The sequence below is a fragment of the Pan paniscus genome, chromosome 19 (assembly GCF_029289425.2).
Source record: "Pan paniscus chromosome 19, NHGRI_mPanPan1-v2.0_pri, whole genome shotgun sequence".
Lineage (NCBI taxonomy): Eukaryota > Metazoa > Chordata > Mammalia > Primates > Hominidae > Pan > Pan paniscus.
In genome coordinates this window covers 56,770,066-56,790,438 of record NC_073268.2, presented here as the reverse complement: position 1 = coordinate 56,790,438, position 20,373 = coordinate 56,770,066, and the positions used below count along the sequence as shown (strand labels likewise).

The following is a 20,373-nucleotide window of genomic DNA, read 5'->3' as shown; positions in this document are numbered from 1 at the left end:
ATCACTTAATGTGATGAGTTCAAGACCAGCCTGGCCAACATGGCAAAACCCTGTTTCTACTAAACATTAAAAAAAAAAATCTTGTATAGGAGCTCACCTGTGCCTGGATCAGAATAAACAACATAAAGTGGTGTCTTGAGGAAGTAAAAGCTATAGACAATCACTGACAGTTGAAGACTCTGTTCTCTAATATAACAAAGAAAGCAACAAATTAGAGAGGTTAAATAAAAGTTTTAAAGGGAAATAATTACAGACATATATGTATGTGGTCTTAAATGACAAGGTAAGACGTAGAAGGCAGACCAACATTCAGTGAGGAGGGCCGTGCACCTTGTTGTGCTCTGTGGAGACGCTGCCTGCTTATAGGGTACGTGCGTGTCACCTGCTGTGTGTGACACACCATCAGAAAGTCTGGCCTCCAAATGTTATTCACAGGTATGGGTTGCCACCTTGTAAGAACAGATTATTGTACAAAAATAGGAATGTTGAAAGAAATATTGGGAATGTTTTTTCTTAAATATTATTATATTTTAAGAAGAAATACCATCAGCATTATTTTTGGAACCTTGTATACCTCTCATAGAACACTTGTGCACAACAGAAAATTTGAGAAAGGCCTGGCCAGAGCTGGATTTGCATCCCAGATTTACCATTCATGAACCATGTGACCATCATCAAATTTTCCTCTAAAATAAGAGATAATGTGTGGAGGTTTTGTGGAAAATTAAATTAGATAACATTTTTAAGACACATGGTACTGTGCCTGTCATATACAGTGGAGTTATACTGTATTAGTTTGTTCTCACTTTGCTATAAAGAACTACTTTGAGGCTGGGCACAGTGGCTCATGCCTGTAATTCCAGCACTTTGGGAGGCCAAGGCAGGAGAATCACTTGATGTCAGGAATTCAAGACCAGCCTGGCAAACATGACAAAACCCCATCTCTACTAAACATACAAAAATTAGCCAGGCATGATGGCATGCACCTGTAATCCCAGCTACTTGGGAGGCTGAGGCAGGAGAATCGCTGGAATCTGGGAGGCAGAGGTTGCAGTGAGCTGAGATTGCCCCACTGTATTCCAGCCTGGGAGACAGAGCAAGACTTAGTCTCAAAAAAAAAAAAAAAAAATTGAATTACCTGAGACTGGGTATTTTATAAAGAAAAAAGGTTTAATTGCCAGGCACAGTGACTCACACTTGTAATTCCAGCACTTTGGGAGGCTGAGGCAGGCAGATCACAAGGTCAAGAGATCGAGATCATCCTGGCTAACACGGTGAAACTCCGTCTCTGCTAAAAATACAAAAATATTGGCCGGGCATGGTGGTGGGTGCCTGTAGTCCCAGCTACTCAGGAGGCTGAGGCAGGAGAATGGCATGAACCTGGGAGGCAGAGCTTACAGTGAGCCGAGATCACTCCATTGCACCCCAGCCTGGGCAACAGAGCCAAGACTCCATCTCAAAAAAAAAAAAAAAGGTTTAATTGACTCACAGTTCTACAGGTCACACAGGAAGCATGGCTGGGGAGGCATCAGGAAACTTACAATCATGGTGGAAGGTGAAGGGGATGCAGGTACATATTCACATGGCTGGCAGGAGAGAGAGTGAATGAAGCAGGAGGTGCTACATACTTTCAAACAACCAGATCCCTTGAGAACTCTTATCGCAAGACAGCACTAGGAGGACGGTTCTAAACCGTTAGAAACTGCCCCCATGAGCCAATCACCTCTCACTGGGCCCCACCTCCAACAATGGGAATTACAATTCAACATGAGATTTGGGTGGGGACACAGAACCAAACCATATTATGTATGTATATTTGTTTCAGTGAAATTTTCTGTTATTAACATAGTTTTATATGCTGGGGACAAGCAGAACACATGCTTCATTTTGTTGTGTTAAATGTAGCCCCTAAACACAAAGCAACTATTTCATCAGTGATGTAACTAAAGAAAGAGCCAAACTCAGTGGCTCATGCATGTAATCCCAGCACTTTGGGAAGCTGAGGCAGACGTATCGCTTGAGTCCAGGAGTTCAAGAACATCCTGGGCAACGTGGTGAAAACTCATCTCTTAAAAAAAAAAAGAAAATTAGCCAAGTGTGGTGGTGTACATCTCTAGTCCCAGCTACTCTGGAGGCTGAAGTGGGAGAATCACTTGAGCCTGGGAGATTGAGGCTGCAGTGAGCCGAGGTGTTGCCACTACACTCCAGCCTGAGTGATCCACCTCGGCCTCCCAAAGTGCTGGGATTACAGGTGTGAGCCACCAGGCCTGGACACTAATAGTATTCTTTTTTTATTTTTATTTTTATTTTTTATTTTGAGACAGAGTCTTGCTCAGTCACCCAGGCTGGAGTGGGAGTAATCTCCACTCACTGCAACCTCTGCCTTCCGGGTTCACGTGATTCTCCTGCTTCAGCTTTCCAGGTAGCTGGGATTACAGGTGTGTGCCACCACTCACACCGGGCTAATTTTTGTATTTTTAGTAGAGATGGGGTTTTATTCTGTTGGTCAGGCTAGTCTCGAACTCCTAACCTCAAGTGATCCACCCGCCTCGGCCTCCCAAAGTGCTGGGATTACAGACATGAGCCACCATGCCCAGCCACCAATAGCATTCTTAATAACGATTTTCTTTGGTTATTCAGTTCAGGCTTTGTTTTGTGAATGCCTCCTACACACATACACCTACACATACACATACACACACACACACACACACACACACACACAATTATATAACATGGTGAGTATTTAGTGAGTATTTCTCTAATCTGCTTAAATGATGCAGGGCTTTCTCATACTGACTCGTATTGTTCTAGCCAAGCAGACTGAGCATTTGAAATAACATTTTAGGATGCCCAAAGACAGGGGTACTGGAAATTAATTCTTGTGGCCTTGCTTTTTTCTTATACACTCTGAATGAGTCTATTTATCATTCAATATTTTGAATTGCAGAGAAACTTAGATAACTGAAAGGAATACCTCAGCAGAATGTAGGCTTCTCTATTTTGTTCTCATTAAATTATCAAAGAAGAAAATGAACATGAGTTATTTAAAATGATTGTCCTTGGAGGCCTTTGGGACCAAGTCATTTAAATGGACTGATAAGAAGGTGGCCCATTTTGTGTCTTGATGACCTTCCTGAGAATGGCTGGCACAGACAGAGATTTTTTTCTCCTCAGACCTAACCTGATTTCATTCTGTTTCTGCATATTTGCCAACCTGATTTTATTCTGTGTAACATAAAGGGGAAAATGTGAAAACCAGTTCCTGTCAGTAAACCTTTAAAAATTATTTAAAAACCCAACCCCTTACAATTTGTTAAGTTCCTAATGGTTTCTTCCAATGAAGTTTTCAGTTTACTGATTTTTTTTTCCACTCAGAAGCAGGGGCTGTGAAGTCAAGAGTGTAAGACAGTGTGGGTTAACTGTTTTAAGTTCTGTTTCTGTGAAATGTATTCTATTCATGTTTACAGAGCAACAGAGGAAAGCTTAGAGAATTAAGTACACCATAAATTCAACCACAGAAGCTTATGAGTAGCTAGATTAACTTCAAAACAATCAGTAAATAAATATTTTAAACTTCCACTGACCTTTTTAAAAATCTACTTCCAGATACGTTGTTTGAACTATTCTCATAAATTAGTCATCTTGCAAAACAGCTGTGACAATATGATGTAGTGAAGAGAGCAATGATTTAGCAGTCAGAAGGCTGGGAGTCCTTGTCTTGGCTCATTCACAGGGAGATCACATGACATGCCAAAGTCCCCTAGATAAGGGAGCCATACATGAGAGGATTGAGGATTGGGTCAATGATCTATCATAAAAGACTTTCTATGAGTCTGTGCTTACACTTAGAAACCTCACAAAGAACACACCAGGGAATTTGGGTGAGAGCAGGAGCTTCAGCTCATGCAGAATTGCAGTGTTATTTTAGAGTTGTGTTACGACTCTTAGGCTTAGCAGACAGAATGTCTGAGTCAGGATTCTGTTGTGTATAATGGATTGCACTCTCGTTGGCTTAGACGGAAAAGCGTTAAATGGCTTGCAGAATTGTTGGGAGGGCTGAGCTTCCAGGAGCAGCTCCCAAAGTCTCCACACAGAATTGGACCACCAGGGAACCTGCTCCCTCCACGAGGACAGGAGCCTTAACTTCAGAAAGCTGCCCACCCAGTTGGAAAGCTGCCACCACAGTTACCAGCACCAGAAGCATCTTGTCTCTGCTACAGTCTCTGTGCACATAGTGAACGCCCTGTGCCCTGCCTCTCTCCCCCTGACTCAGGTGCCACTCCGGGTCTCGCTCAAGTCTTTCTGATGATGGAACTTAAATCACGCCCAAAATCCCAGCTGCAGGAGAGCTCTGAGATTTCATCTTTCCAGCCTCTGTGTGCCACGTGGGGTTTGGAGCATTTGCCAACAAGCCAATCCACTGCATTCACCATTGACAATAAGCAAAATGTTTATGATCAGTAACATTTGCATTTTTTCACAATTTGCAGCATACAGACTTCTTAATTAGAGCTAATGTCAAGTCATTCTACATATAAAAATATCATTTTTGACCGTTTCTCAAGAAACAGCTTTTTAAAAACTCAAGAGCAATGCCTACATTATTTCCTGATGCAAAGCTGGTAGAGAAAATAGGATGTTAAATTTAGAATTTCCCTTCCAGCTTTGTTTATTTTCTCCACATCAGCTCTGTTTTCCTCTGTGTCTTTTTCTCCCATGGGGACGTCCTCCACCTTTTCAGTCTGATTTGACCTTTGCCATGCAGACCTGTGGATGAAGAGCCAGAGTCCCCCAAGGTCGATGCTGCTGGCCAGTGGCCTGGTGTGTGTGTTAACAGAACATCTCCAACGCCCTCAGAGCCCATGACCACCATAAGTCACTCATCAAGTCATTTGACTTGGGATGCCCTGGTATTTAATCATTTTTTTCTATAAGCAAAGTTCCACATTCAGACTTTGGCCCGACATATCAAACGTTTCTTGACTGTACCCTGGCCCCACATTGTTACAACCACAAGGGCACTTTCCAGGTACTACCACATGGAGCTGCTGCAGGCAGGAGCCTGGCCCAGGCTCCGGGGAGGCACTGATGGAGAGCCTGACTCATGAGTAACACAAAAGCAGCCTCTTCCTCTCTACCTCTTCGTCCTCTCCAGTTCCTACCTTGCCTCATTTCTTTTCTGCCTCTCATAGCCATTAAATTCAGGTCACTACTATTTGCCATTTTCTTATTTCATGAGAAATAGCACGGTCAGCCAGAGGCTTCATCTCCAAGGAAACCAGGCGTCACAACTGTGCACCTGACCCTTTTGTAGGCACCCTTGGCCATCCCCATCTTGCAGCCTGCTAGACATTTTTCTACCTGGTCTTGTATGTGAGCACCTGTGTTGATCTGTCACTTCTGATCTTGGTGTGCTCCCAGGATTCCTGGAATTTTCTGATAGACTCACAATACCCCTTTAGTCATGTTTATCTTCATGTATGAGAAAGATGCATAGCTATACTTCATACATATACTGTACACATAAAGATAGCAAATAGAAGAAACAATATGCATCTGTCCACTGTAACAGTATCTTTCTTCCTGGACTGCAATGAACATGCCATTGTATTGAAAGACTCTAGTAGGCTGGGCGCGGTGGCTCACGCCTGTAATCCCAGCACTTTGGGAGGCCGAGGCGGGCAGATCACGAGGTCAGGAGATTGAGACCATCCTGGCTAACATGGTGAAACCCCGTCTCTGCTAAAAATACAAAAAATTAGCTGGGCATGGCGGTGGGTGCCTGTAGTCCCAGCTGCTCAGGAGGCTGAGGCAGGAGGATGGCATGAACCGGGAGGTGGAACTTGCAGTGAGCCGAGATCGCCCCACTTCACTCCAGCCTGGGCAACAGAGCAACACTCTGTCTCAAAAAAAAAAAAAAAAAAAAAAAGGCTGTAGTAAAAATTAATCCTAGAATGTACCCGGTTATTATCTCTGCTAAAATAGTTTGCAATTAAATTAAATGAAGATTAAACTACACGTATTGAAAGACATGAAAGCCCAGTGAGTGAGTCAGTGAAAATGGGAAATGAATTAACAGTCACAGTTTGTGCAAGAACTTTCCTGTTCCTTCCTCCCCTAGGCACCTCATTATTTAAACATACTCGTTTTACTCGGTTGTCCTACATCTAGGACTGGCCTCCACTCAGCTAACTCCTCCTCCCCTCTCATTTCTCCAATTCAGCTCTAGTCCAGAGGAGAAAAGAATAATAAATATCACACTAAACACCATGGAATACTTCTCAAGTCACCAAAGAGGTAAATCCAAAAGTATTATTTGCTATTTTGAACTGGAACAACATGTAAATGTTCCCATCTCTTTTCTTGGCAGATGGAACTGGACAGAATACTTCTGTCCATAAGGCCCTTAGAAGCCCCCTAAGCGAAATACCAATGAGGACCTCCCCAGCAGCTGCTGTCTCTCCTGCCAGGTAGATGAGCCCCAGGAATAACCACTGCTTATGGTTTGTTGTATATCCCTCTAGATGTTTTTCTTTATACATATGTGTGTGTGTGTGTCTGTGTCTGTGTGTGTAGAGAGAGGGTGTGTGTTGTGTAAATTGGGTTATACTACACATTAGTCCAACACTTACTCATTTCACTTTATCATTGGAATGTGAGCTCCGTGAGGACCAAGATTTTTGTTTATTTTGCTTGCTAACACATCTTTTGTCGGTAACAGGGAGTGAAACATGGTCACATCATGATAGAAGCTCAACAAATATTTGTTGAATGAATAAAGGAATATGTCTGAGACATCTTTACATTGCAACATTTGGAGAAATGATTCCTTTTTGTAAAGGTTATATAATACACATCAATTTATATAGCCATACTTCTACTGATAGATTTTAGGTTACTTGGGGTAAACAATAAAGTGAAGATCCTTATGCAATTTTTTGACCACTAAAGGGGCTATTTCTGCATAAGGGTGGATCAAGATTCATTTGCAAATATGAGAGATCACTGTAGTTAAGCAGAAAGGGATTTAATCCAGGGCATTTGGTACTGGAAGGGCTGGAGAAGGCAGTAGGCTCTGTCCACTGAGCTTCCAGGAAGGGTTCCCAGAGCATCTCAATGCTGGTCCAGTAAAGGAGCTTCTGTTCCTGCCAGAATCAGGAAGTCTTTCTGTAGGTACATGCCCAGGTCCACCACTGCTGCCAAGATCTAGGATCAGCCTTGGGACCACACAGCCACAGGTGCAGTCCATGCCAGCACACCATGCTCTGTGCCTGCCTCATACTGCCCAGAAGATGATGGAACAGACCTAAGAATCTCCACTTCCCTGCCACAGAACAGCAAATGCCTTCCCAGCCATGCTTGCCAGGAGAAGCTGCAGAAGGGCAGCCTTCTACTCCCTGTACCTTCCACATCCTCTGAGAAGGGGCCTGTTTGACAGAAACTAGGCCACTTAATGAGCCAAGCTTTAAGGACTTTGGCAAATACACCCCTTAGCTTTCCAGTCTCATATAAGTCAGTAAGTCACCCTTCAAAGAGACGAGGATGGAATCAAGTGAGCCTGTCCTGAGATCTTCCACACATTGATTCCTAGAAAAGGAAAATGGAGTCCTAGAAAAGGAAGTGTATTTGACCTGTCTTGGCACGTTGAAAAACTTGATAGACACGTTGCCCTCAGTTTACCCTCCCACTCATAGCATGCAAGGTACCGTTTTCCCAGAATTTTCACACTCTATAAATTTTAAAGATTAAGTAAATGAACAATAATAACTTGATTTACTTTGTCCTTCAGTAAGGTTGAGCACTTCATATGTTTACAGACCGTTTATCTATCTTTTATATGTGTGAATGAAAACGTACATACTTTGCCTGTATTTATTTTGAGGTATTAGTCTTTTTCCTATTTGTAAGAAATCTTGATATATTGTGCTTTTTAACTTTTTTATATGTAATGCTATTATTTTCTTTATCTTTGAACTTTCTTTGGAGTTATATTTTACTGAAGAAAAATGTTGCATCTTGTATTCAGTGCTTTCCTTTATGATTTTAAGTGTTTTGTTTCCTGCCTTAAAAAGACCTTTCTAGCTATTAGATTATGAAAATATTCTTCCTTAACATCTTAAAGAAGTCTTTTATTTGTTCAGTCTTAAAACCCATAGAAACATGGGTTTGAATTTAAGTGATCTTTCCCTATCTTAACTGACTTCTGGACTCAGAAATAGATACTCTTTGAAGGAAGATTACATCATCCAGAACCTCAACTTATAGCCACATTAAAAAAAATATGGTGTCATAGTCAATTTTAAAAATACTAAGTATACAAATAGATAATACCAAATGATGAAAAAAACAAGAGAAAACTAGGCAACAGAAACAGACACAGGAGATCCAGATATTAGACACGGACTTTAAAACAACTGAGATTAATCCAGTAAAGAAAATAAGTAACAAGGTGGATAATTTCAGCAGAAAACCACAATCTATAAAAAAGAATCCATTAGAAATGTTGTAACTTAAAAATAAAATGCCTAAATTTAAGACTCAACAAAGTTTACCTGTAGATTAAACATTTTCAGAGAGGCTTAAGGAACTAAAGACAAGTTGATAGAAATATCTGAACTGAAGCGCAGAGAAAACAAAGAATAGGAAATAGAGAAAAGGACATAAGAGCTATATGGGATGGGGTGAAGAGCTATATGGGATGGGGTGAAAAGATCTAATGTGTAATTGGAGTCCCCAAAAGGGAAAACAAGAAAAACAAGACAGATAGGGCAGAAGCAGTATTGGAAGAGATAATGGCCAAGAATTTTGAAAACTAAACAGATGTTAAGCCCTAGATTCAAGAACAACATGAACCGAAAGCAAAGTAAGCGCAAAGAAAACCACCTAGACACATTAGGCTAAAACTGCTAGTAATGAAAGAGAAAGCATCGTAAAAGCACTCAAAAGGGAAAAAAGAAACCTTAATATCAAAGGAGCAAGAGCTAAAACTGACATCTGCCTTCTCAACAAAAATGATGGAAGCCAGAAGACAATGCAGTGGCATCTGCAAAATGCAGAAGGAATGCCTGCTTTCCTAGAATACCGTACTTGGTGAAAATACCCTTCAAAAGTGAACACAAAAGGAAGATGCTTTCAGTACAACAAAAACAGATTTCTTTTTTACCAGTGTACTTGTGATGAAAAGATTATCTTAAAAAGTTCTGCATGAAGTTTGTTCTTTTAAAAGATTATTAAAATTGATGAACCTCTGACAAGGCTGATATAAAGAAAAGGCATAAATTAGCTCTATCAGGAATTTTTAAAGGGGTGTATCACTAAAGATCCCATAATTATGAAAACAGTGATGAGGAGATTACAGATTAGTGCTCTGTATAGTACTACTCTGTAAATTAGAAAATGTTGATGAGATGGTCAAAATCTTAGAAAAACATCACTTACTAAACTGACATAAATAGTAGTAGGAAATCCTGATAGTCTGTAATTTAAATAATTTTCTCAAAGGAAATGCCAGGAGGCCCAGATGGTTTCATCATGAAATCTCCCAAACATTTAAGGAAGAAATAACACCAATCTTATATATATTCATACAGAGACTAGAAAAAGACTAGAAAAAAAGGTAAACTTTCTTAGATCATTTAAGAGGCCAGTGTATCTTCGATACCTAATTCTTGCAAGGACATTAAAAGACAGGAAAATTAAAAGGTCAGTGTCTCTCATGAACCTCCATGCAAAAATCCAGAACAAAATCTTGGAAAACCTAATTCAGAGATACATTTATTTATTTATTTACTTATTTATTTTTGAGACGGAGTTTCACTCTTGTTGCCCAGGCTGGAGTGCAATGGCACGATCCTGGCTCACCGCAACCTCCGCCTCCCAAGTTCAAGTGATTGTCCTGCCTCAGCCTCCCGAGTAGCTGGGATTACAGCCATGCGCCACCACGCCTGGCTAATTTTGTATTTTTAGTGGAGGCGGGGGTTTCTCCATGTGGGTCAGGCTGGTCTCGAACTCCTGACCTCAGGTGATCTGCCCACCTCGACCTCCCAAAGTGCTGGGATTACAGGTGTGAGCCACTGCGCCTGGCCTCAGAGATACATTTAAAAGATCATGTTAAATTGGGTTTATTCGAGGAATGCAAGGTGGTTTTAACTACTGAAACCAACCAGAGTTAATTTACCACATTAACAAAGGTATAAAAAGTATAGTCATCTTAGTAGATGATAGGAAAATATGTTCAGTAAAGATTAATACGTTTCTTAATGAAAAGTCTTAGAAAACTAGGAATAGAAGGGCAATTCCTTAATCTGATGAAGGGTCTCTATTATGTATCTACATCATACGTCATACTTAATGGTGAAATATTGGATGCTTTCCCACAAGATTATGAATGAGATAGGAATGCCCCATATTGTCACTTTTGTTCAGCTCATTTCAAAAGCAAGATATAAAACTACTTTTGAAAACTGTATACCATTATATTTATGTGAGACATGGATACATGGAATTGTGTTTAATGCGATGTGGAGTAGGACCTCTAAGGGAAAGAATGCTTTGGAAAACCTCACAATGGCCCTCCTCACTCATGTGCACAGACAGATGTACCAGGATATTCGTTTCCTAATGCTTATATCAATATCAGTGCCAGTATTAACAGAGAATCGATCAAATAAATTATGGTAATGAAAACAGCTAAAATCTACTGAATGTCTACTATGTACCAGGCCATGTTTTGATTGTTCTAACTGGATTTAACTCTTTTTTTTTTTTTTTTTTAAGACGGAGTTTTGCTCGTTGCCCTGGCTGGAGTGCAATGGCACCATCTTGGCCCACTGCAACCTCCACCTCCTGGGTTCAAGCAATTCTCCTGCCTCAGCCTCCCAAGTAGCTGGGATTACAGGTCTGCACCACCAGACCCGGCTAATTCTATATTTTTTTAGTAGAGATGGGATTTTACCATGTTGGCCAGGCTGCTCTTGAACTCCTGACCTCAAGTGATCCATCCGCCTCGGCCTCCCAAAGTGCTGGGATTACAGGCATGAGCCACCACACCCGACCAGATTTAACTCATTTAATCCCCCCCAACAATCCTCTGGGGTAGGTACTATTTATATCAGTGCCATTTTATAGATAAAGAAAATGAAGCACAGAGGATGAAGTAACCCAGAGTTGTGCAGCTGGTTGGTGGCTATGTGGCCCCAGAGCCCTGTGCTTGGCCTCTTGTGTAACACTTTCCATGAGAAGCCACCAAAAAGGTAGATAGAGAATGACCAGTAAGTGAAAGAAGCAAAACGGTATGCAAAGCAATGGAATCCTGTGATAACATTTGTGTTTTTAGAATAACAGAGGGTTTTTCTTCAAGGGTTTTCCTTGAATAATATCACTCTCACCTGCATTCTGAAATGCTTTTTTTTAATGGTGGTAAAACAAATACACCATGAAAACTACCCTCTTAACAAATTTTTAAGTACGGTTAACTATAAGCACAATGTTGTACAGCAGATCTCCAGAAACTTTTTCTAAAATTTCAGCTTTATTTCAGATTCAGGGTACATGTGCAGGTTTGTTACATGGGTATATTGTGGGATGCTGAGGTTTGGGGTACAATTGATCCCATCATCCAGGTGGTGAGCATAGTATCCAATAGGTAGTTTTTCAACCTTTGCCCCCCTCCCCATTCTACCACTCTCCAATGTCTATTGCTGCCATCTTTTTGTCCTCTAGAACTTTTTTATCTTGCTTGACTGAAACTGTACCCACTGAACAACTCCCCACTTGCCCTCCCCACAACCTCTGGCAGCCATCACTCTACTCTCTGCTTCTGTGAGTTTGACTACTTTAGATTCTTCACTGATACGGTTTCGCTCTGTGTCCCCACCCAAATCTCATCTCGAATTGTAATCTCCATAATCCCCATGTGTCTAGGGAGGGACTTGGTGGGATGTGATGGGGTCCATTTCCCCCATGCTGTTCTTGGGATAGTGAGTGCTCACGAGATCTGATGGTTTTATAAGTGTTTGACAGTTCCTGGTTTTATAAGTGTTTGACAGTTCCTCCTCCACATGCACTCTGTCTTTCTCTGTCCCCGCCTTCCCCCACCTTCCTCCTGCCACCTTGTGAAGAAGGTGCCTATTTCCCTTTCTACCATGATTGTAAGTCTCCTAAAGCCTCCTCAGCCATGTGAAACTGTGAGTCAATTAAACCTCTTTATAAATTCCCAGTCTCAGGGAAGGTCTTTATAGCTGCTTGAAAACTGACTAATAGTGTAAATTTGTAGCAGTAGAGTCAGGTACTGCTATAAAGATAGCCTGAAAATGTGGAAGTGACTTTGGAACTGGGTAACAGGCAGAGGTTAGAACAGTTTGGAGGGCTCAGAACAAGATAGGAAGATGTGGGAAAGTTTGGAACTTGCTAGAGATTTGTTGAATGGTTTTGACCAGAATGCTGATACGATGTGGAAAATGAAGTCCAGGGTGAGGTGGTCTCAGATGGGGATGAGGAACTTACTGGGATCTGGAGCAAAGGTCACTCTTGCTGTCTTTTAGCAAAGAGACTGATGGCATTTTGCCCCTGCCTTAGAGATCTGTGGAACTTTGAACTTGGGAGAAATGATCTGAAATTGGAACTTATGTTTCAAAGGGAAGCAGAGCATAAAAGTTAGGAATATTTGCAGCCTGACAGTAGAATAGAAATGAAAAACCAACTTTCTGGAGAGATACTCAGACCAGCTGCAGAAATTTACATAACAAGGAGCCGAATGTTAATCACCAAAACAGTGGGAAAAAATGTCCCCAGGACATGTCAGAGATCTTGGTGGCAGCCTGTCCCATCACAGGCCCAGTGACCTAGGAGTTAAAAATGGTTTTGTGGCCTGGGCCCAGGGCCGCCCTGCTCTGTGCAGCCTTGGGACTTGGTGCCCTGTGTCCCAGCTGCTCTAGCTCCAGTGGTGGCTAGAAGGGGCCAGTGTACAGCTTGGGCCATTGCTTCAGAGGGTGCAAGCCCCAAGTCTTGGTGGCTTCCATGTGGTGTTGGGCCTGTGGGTACACAGAGGTCAAGAACTGAGGTTTAGGAACCTCTGTCTAGATTTCAGAGGATGTATGGAAATGCCTGGATGACCAGGCAGAAGTCTGCTGCAGGGATGGAACCCTCATGGAGATCCCCTGCTAGGGCAGGGCAAAAGAGAAATGTGAGGTTGGTGCCCCCCACACAGAACCCCCCTGGGGCACTGCCTAGTGGAGCTGTGAGAAGAGGGACACCGTCCTCCAGACCCCAGAATGGTAGATCCACTGACAGTGTGTACCGTGCACCCAGAAAAACCACAGGCACTCAACACCAGCCCGTGAAAGCAGCTAGAAGGGGTGTTGTACCCTGCAAAGCCACAGGGATGGAGCTGCCCAAGACCATAGGAGCCTACCCCTTGGATCAGTGTGACCTGATGTGAGACATGGAGTCAAGGAGATCGTTTCAGAGCTGTAAGATTTGATGACTGCCCCACTGGGTTTTGGACTTGCATGGGGCCTGTGGCTTCTTTATTTTGGTCAATTTCTCCCATTTGGAACAGGAGCATTTATTCAATGCCTGTACTCCCATTGTATCTTGGAGGTAACTGACTTGTTTTTATAGCAGTGTGAAGTGGACTAATACACTCACATACATGGAATCATGCAACATTTGTCCTTCTGTGACCGGCTTCTTTGACTTAACATAATGTCTTCAAGGCTCATTTATGTTGTAGCATGAGACAGGATTTCCTTTTTATGGGTGAATAATATTTCCATTTTATGGGTAATAATATTCCATTGTATATTATGTACCATCTTTTCTTCATCCATTCATCTGGTGGTGGACACTTGGGTTGCATCCACCTCAGCTTTTGTGAATAACACTGCAATGATCATGAGAGTGCAAATATCTCTTTGAGATTCTGTTTTCAATTCTTTGGGATAAATACCTAGAAGTGGCATTGCTGGATCATTTGGTAGTTCTATTGTTATGTTTTTGAGGAACCTCCATACTGTTTTCCATAATGGCTACACCATTGTACGCTCTCATGAACAGTGCACAAGGGTTTCTCTGCCTCCTCACCAGCACTTGTTTTTTTCTGGGTTTTGATGATGGCCTTCCTAACAGGTGTGAGGTGGCATGTCACTGTGGTTTTGATTTGCATTTCCCTGATGATTAGTGATGTTGAGCATCTTTTCATATACTTGTTGGCCATTCAAAATAGAATGCTTTTACACACGTCCTTGAATATACAGAGAACATTCCAGGAAAGATATTCACAAAGCTGATTAGTAATGAGTACTCTTGGGAAGGAGAACTGGGGTGCAGGAGTGAAAGGGAGACTTTCTCTTCACTATTTGCCCTTTTTGTTTCTTTTGAGGATTGTGTCTATTGCATATATTACCTATTTGAATAAATGAGTTAATTAAAAACTCCCCCAGTTATTCCACTGTGTTTAAGAACTGTTGGACGCACACACACGTGCGCATACACACACACGCACCTGTGTTGGTGCTGTTCTTGATGTTACAAGCTCACCATTCTGTTGCCCCCCTGGTTTTTACAGAGGCATCTGGCTTAGAGCAGTGTGCGGTCGGCCAGCAAAGGGATGACTCAATGCTTGGACCTTCCTGATCTTCCCCTTACAGGTAAATTATATAAACATAAAAGACTTTTGACTTGCTGCAGTTTCAACCCCAGAATAATGGATGTGTCATGGACGTTAGATCCAGCAGTGCAGCTGACACAAGGAATAAGTGTCTTATCTCCTGCCAGCTGCACTTCTCAGTGTGCTTGTGCTAGGGAGACAGAAACTTTGTTGCTGATTTTTTTAAAGACATAGAGTCTTGCTTTGTTGCCCAGGCTGGTCTTGAACTCCTGGCCTCAAGCAGTCCTCTCACCTAAGCCTCCCAAAGCACTGAGATGTGAACTACCATGCTTGGCCAAAAAAACCAATCTTTTAATTGCCAAGATGCATACTGAAGTTGAGACCACAACAACTATTGCCCTGAAGTAAATACCTCATTGACAGTACTCCCCACTTAGCCCCCTCCAGGCACCTGTCTGCTTGGATGATTCTATTTACTGTAATAAAGGATCACAGTGACAATTGCTTGCTTCCAGCAATCCCCAGAAGTTGCTTGTCAACATTGAGATCATCAGAAGCTGCAGAAACAGGGATTAATGGGCTGTTTTTGTTGTTCTCTTTAGTGATGTAAATACTGTTTTTCTCTGCAATTTAGAGCTAATTAGCCCCACTCCCAACTTTAGTACCCATAATTGGTGGCTGTAAGCTGTAGAAGGATTGTTTTCTTCCGTGACTGTTTGTGGGTCGTGGGCAGCAACTGTGGGCCTGGTCTCTGGCTTGCTATGTAGCTCTAAACAAGGCACTTAGTTCTCTCAGCTCCAGTTTCCCCTATAACTATAAACTAGACAATCTTGAAAGGTTTATCCCGTTCTGTATTTTTATGGTCCTTTACGAAATATCATCTGACCAGGTATCATGGCATGCTCCTATAGTCCTAGCTACTCAGAAGGCTGAGGTGGGAGGATCACTTGAGCCCAGGAGGTTAAGTCCAAATCCAGCCTAGGCAACATAGCGAAACTCCATATCTAAAAAAGAAAAAGAAATATCATCTGGAGGATTCGGTCTATTTCATTATCTGTTTTGATTGTGACTAATATGACAGCAGAAAGAGCCTTGAAAGAATTAAGGGAGGAGACCACCCCTCATATTGTCTTATGCCCAATTTCTGCCTCCAAAGAAAGAAGTAAAAACTAAAAGGCAGAAATGAAATCCACAGACAGCCCGGCACCACACCCTGGGCCTGGTAGTTAAAAGATCGACCTCTGACCTAATCGGTTATTTGCATAAGAAAAGCACTGTGAAGATCCCTCTCCTGTTCTGTTCCGTTCTAATTACTGGTGTATGCAACCCCCAGTCAGGTACCCCCTGCTTGCTCAATCGATCACGACCCTCTCACGTGGACCCCCTTAGAGTTGTGAGCCCTTAAAAGGGACATGAATTGCTTACTCGGGGAGCTCGGCTCTTGAGACAGGAGTCTTGCTGATGCTCCCAGACGAATAAACTCCTTCCTTCTTTAATTCAGTGTCTGAGGGGTTTTGTCTGCAGCTCTTATCTGCTACAGAATGATTTCTGCTTTTTTACTGAACCGGGCCCTGTGGCTGGAATGGCCTTTCTCATGTAAAAAAGTTCTTCTTGGTTCCCAGTTTCCTTCCTGCCTGCCGCTGCCTGTGACCTGGTCATCACATGAGGCATTTTCCTGCCACTCTGTCTCTCTCTCTCTCTCTGATGTCTGTCAATTAAAACATTACCTGGGGGCAGGTAATGTCTTTCCCCAGGTAAGGGCAATTTCATAAGGCCCTTAGAAAGGTGCATGCTGGGTTTAGTGCTCTGATGACATCGTCTTGAAATTCACAATAATTTTTGAACAAGGGTTGATTTGCATATAGATCCTATAAAGGAAATGGTGGTCCTGCCTGGAGAATCCACGTCCCTATTGCATTTTCATTACATCAGAAGCATATATATGTTTATACTTGAGGATAAAATGAGAACTGTGTTGTACTGGAGAATGATGTTTGATGGCAATCAAGAGCCTCTTCTTCAGGAATAGGTGATTATGTGGTCGTTCCCACAGATCTTCGAAAGGGAAGGACCTAGGAACTGAAGCCAGACCCCCACCTCTGCAAGAGTTCCTTGCTGGAGTCACTCAGCAGACCCCCACTCTCTGGACTTTGGGGACATGAGACTGCTGAGCACCTCCACCAGAGGGAAAGTGGAAGTGGCCCCAAGAAAGAGGGAACCACGAAGCAGTTTCAGGTATCATGTCTCAAACAGTAAGAAATCAGAAAAACATAGGGCTGATCAGCTTTGATTGTTCCTTCTGTTTTGTCCTCCTGGACAATTGACTTCGACAAATATTTGCTGCATGAAAATAATTAAGATGCAGTGCCCGTCTTCAGTGAGTTTAAAAGGAGGATGCTGGACAGTAAGTAGTGTGCAAGATGAAATTAAGAGCTGTAAAAAAACAATACTAAATAGGCAAAGTACTTGAGAGTTGTTAGTTGGCATAAGAAGTGTAGAGAGAAGTAGAAGTTCAGGGAATGTGGGTGGTAATGTGTGTCTGGACTAGACTGGGCTTCCTAAGGCCAGGGACTCTGCCATATATATGCATGGTAGGCTCTCTGTTAGTATTTGTTGGGTGGATGGATAGGTGACTAGGACATTCCAGCTGGAAGGCAGGTTGGAGCCATATTGCAAATCTTCATTGCTAAGGAAGAGGTTTGTGCTTTATTTTGATAAAGCACTGAGGAGCCACCAAGTTTGTGGGATTTTGTTCCTGTTTTTGAGTTATGGTACAGTGAGATTGGACCCATATTTTAAGGAGGAGTCATGAGAAAACAGTGGCATGTAAGGATTAGAGAGGCATTTTGAAATCAGTGTTTAAGGAGGACTTTCGCAGGGATGTGAAGGAGGGCTTGGCAGAGGGCAGGACTGCAAGGCCAACAGGGTGGTCACTAAGAGCTGGTCTTTGCTGCCACAGCTCTGTCACCTCCTCCCTTTTCAGTGCCCCTGGTCACCCAGGTTACAGCAAACTTGGTCAACTGTTTCCTCTCTCACGTCTTCCTGCTTCTTCATGTTGGTTAATCTTCTAAGCACTGAGCACATCCTGCTGCAGACCTTGCAGAAATTTCCCATGACTCTGTCCTCTGCACTCCTCATCCTGATCTACTAGATGCTCCACTACTTAGCACCACCCCTGCCCACCTGCCAGAGTGGCCCAGCCTCTCCCTCCACCTGAACCTGTTTTAGTCCGTGCCTTAGCAATATTGCACAAGCATATTTGAGTGTAAGTCTTTGTGTATAAGGTTCTAACTTGAATTGTCCTCCTTTTGTCCTTTCACACTCTAAATACTGTTCTCTTTATTTAAAGGTCAAAACTTTCATGAAGTTATAGCTAACACCTGGCAGCATTGACAGCTCCCTTCTCCCTTTTCTTTTTCTTTTCTTTTCTTTTTTTTTTTTTTTGAGACAGATCCTCACTCTGTCACCAAGGCTGGAGTACAGTGGCATCATCTGGGCTCACTGCAGCCTCTGCCTCCTGGGTCCAAGTGATTCTCATGCCTCAGCCTCCTGAGTAGCTGGGATTATAAAGGCATGCACCATGACACCCAGCTAATTTTTGTATTTTTTTTAGTAGAGACAGGATTTCACCATTTTGGCTAGGCTGGTCTCAAACTCCTGATCTGCCCACTTCAGCCTCCCAAAACACTGGGATTGCAGGTGTGAGCCTCCATGCCTGGCCAACATCTCCCTTCTCTGACTTTGGTGTCTTACGCTATTTCAGGTGTTTAATTTCTGTATTGCTTTGTGGTGTGGATAACTTCTGCACAATATATGCCTTAATCTCCATTTATGCTGTAATTTAGTGGACAGTAAATGTTCAGCTTACCTTTGGTATCTCTCCCAGCCCCTTGCATTGTGCAACACACATAACATTTCACTCAGTAAAACTTATGAATGAGTATGCTCATTCATATACAATATGAATGTATTGTTTACTTATCAGTATACAAACTTGGCTACTTTTGGAGTAATAGCTTTTTTTTTTTTTTTTTTGGGAGACAGAGTCTCACTGCAACCTCTGCCTCAGGTTCAAGCAGTTCTCCTGTGTCAGCCTCCTAAGTAGCTAGTAGTAGCTTTTTAATACATATTATCATTACTAATAAGGGTACTATCAAAGGATTTATGAAAGTCTGAATGAATAAGCTAGGACTTATTGTTATACCTTTGGATTTGGCCTATATTTGCACCCAAATAGATGAAGTCATATATTTTAGAGGTTTAATTTAAAGCCCCAGATATTACATATTGTCCTGTTTATGTGCGCGAGATTTAAATAATCAAAAGAGGTTTTAAAAACCAGAATTAGTGCTATTCTAAAATTCTCCTTTTCATTATACCAGAAATGCATACAGGAAGGCTATGGGTATATTAATATGCTACTGATATTTTATCTTTCATAGTGAAAAGTTAAATTAGTAAAATCAATTTATTTCAATTTTACATTTATCTCATTGAGATAAAGCAATGGCAGGATATCTGGTATTTTTAATATGCCCTTCCTCTGTTGCCCAGGCTGGAGTGCAGTGGTATAATCATAATTCACTACATCCTTGAACTCCTGGCCTCAAGCAGTCCTCCCACCTCAGCCTCCTGAATAGCTGGGACTACAGGTGTGCGCTACCATGCCCAGCTTGCTTATTTATTTATTTATTTATTTATTTATTTCAGAGTTGAGGTCTCACTATGTTTCTCAGGCTGGTTTCAAGCTCCTGGGCTCAGGTAATCCTCCTGCCTCAGCTTTCCAAAGTGCTGGGATTACAGGCGTGAGCCACTGTGCTGTGCCCGTCTCTACCTTTTAAATTTTATTTAGATACTGATGTAGTCTTGAAACCTGTAGAATGCTTTTGTATAGATATCCTTAATTCAAATGAGTTTGAATTAAAGTTCTAGCCTGAATTATATTTACACAAATAAAAGACTAGATGGATGAGCAACAGATGGATTTTAAAACAAAATGTAGCAAAACTCTCCCCAGACTCATGACAGTCAGGAGGCACAATTTCGTGTTTGTTTCACACTGTGAGACATCAAATACATTATTAATGTAACTAATGTGGTTGTTTCTTCAGATTCTGGCTGAATAAACCAGACATTTGCTTTTCTAAAGTAGGTATTTATTTCTTGTGAATTTGAGGATTCTAAACATTAGCATCTTCTCCTTAACATGTGCTCTTCTCTCTAACCAGTGTGGAAAGACGAAACCCTCTGGTGGCCTTGGCCTGGGAATATGGCGGTTTCAAGTGCAATGCTGTACTGAAATGGTACCAGAAGAAGACAGAAGGTTACATGGTAAGGGACAATGTCAGCCAGCTTCCACCAGCCCTGGGCAGTAGTAGGCCTGTGCCAGTACATGTTCCATGTGTGCCTGTGCTTGGTGGACCAATATGCATGTAATTATCATCTTTCTGTTCTCCTAGACAGAGAGGCATATGCAACGGGAAGCCAGTTTGCACTCCACCCACCAAACATATGGGTGCATGCAGAGCTGCATCTCCCTAGGGAAGGGGGACCTTTTCCTTTGCTCAAAGTGTTACCGATCATGGGTTCTTAGGCTCTTGATGCAATAGAAATTCTCACCAGGTCAAAAGAGTTTTCCTAGCAAGGCTTTATTGGAGCATATGCCCAGGCACAAGGGAGGAAGCACAGGAGAGGGAGGATTCTCTGGCTGACTCCCTGAAATGAGCTGATAGGGATTTCTTTTATTAGGCAATGTGCGGAAA

General features: G+C 42.2%; 1 pseudogene; it reads left to right on the top strand.

Moving 5' to 3' along the window:
• LOC129394518 (cytospin-B-like) overlaps positions 1–20,047 on the top strand; it is a 34,588-nt pseudogene extending 14,541 nt beyond the window's left edge.
• The last annotated feature ends 326 nt before the right edge of the window (positions 20,048–20,373 follow it).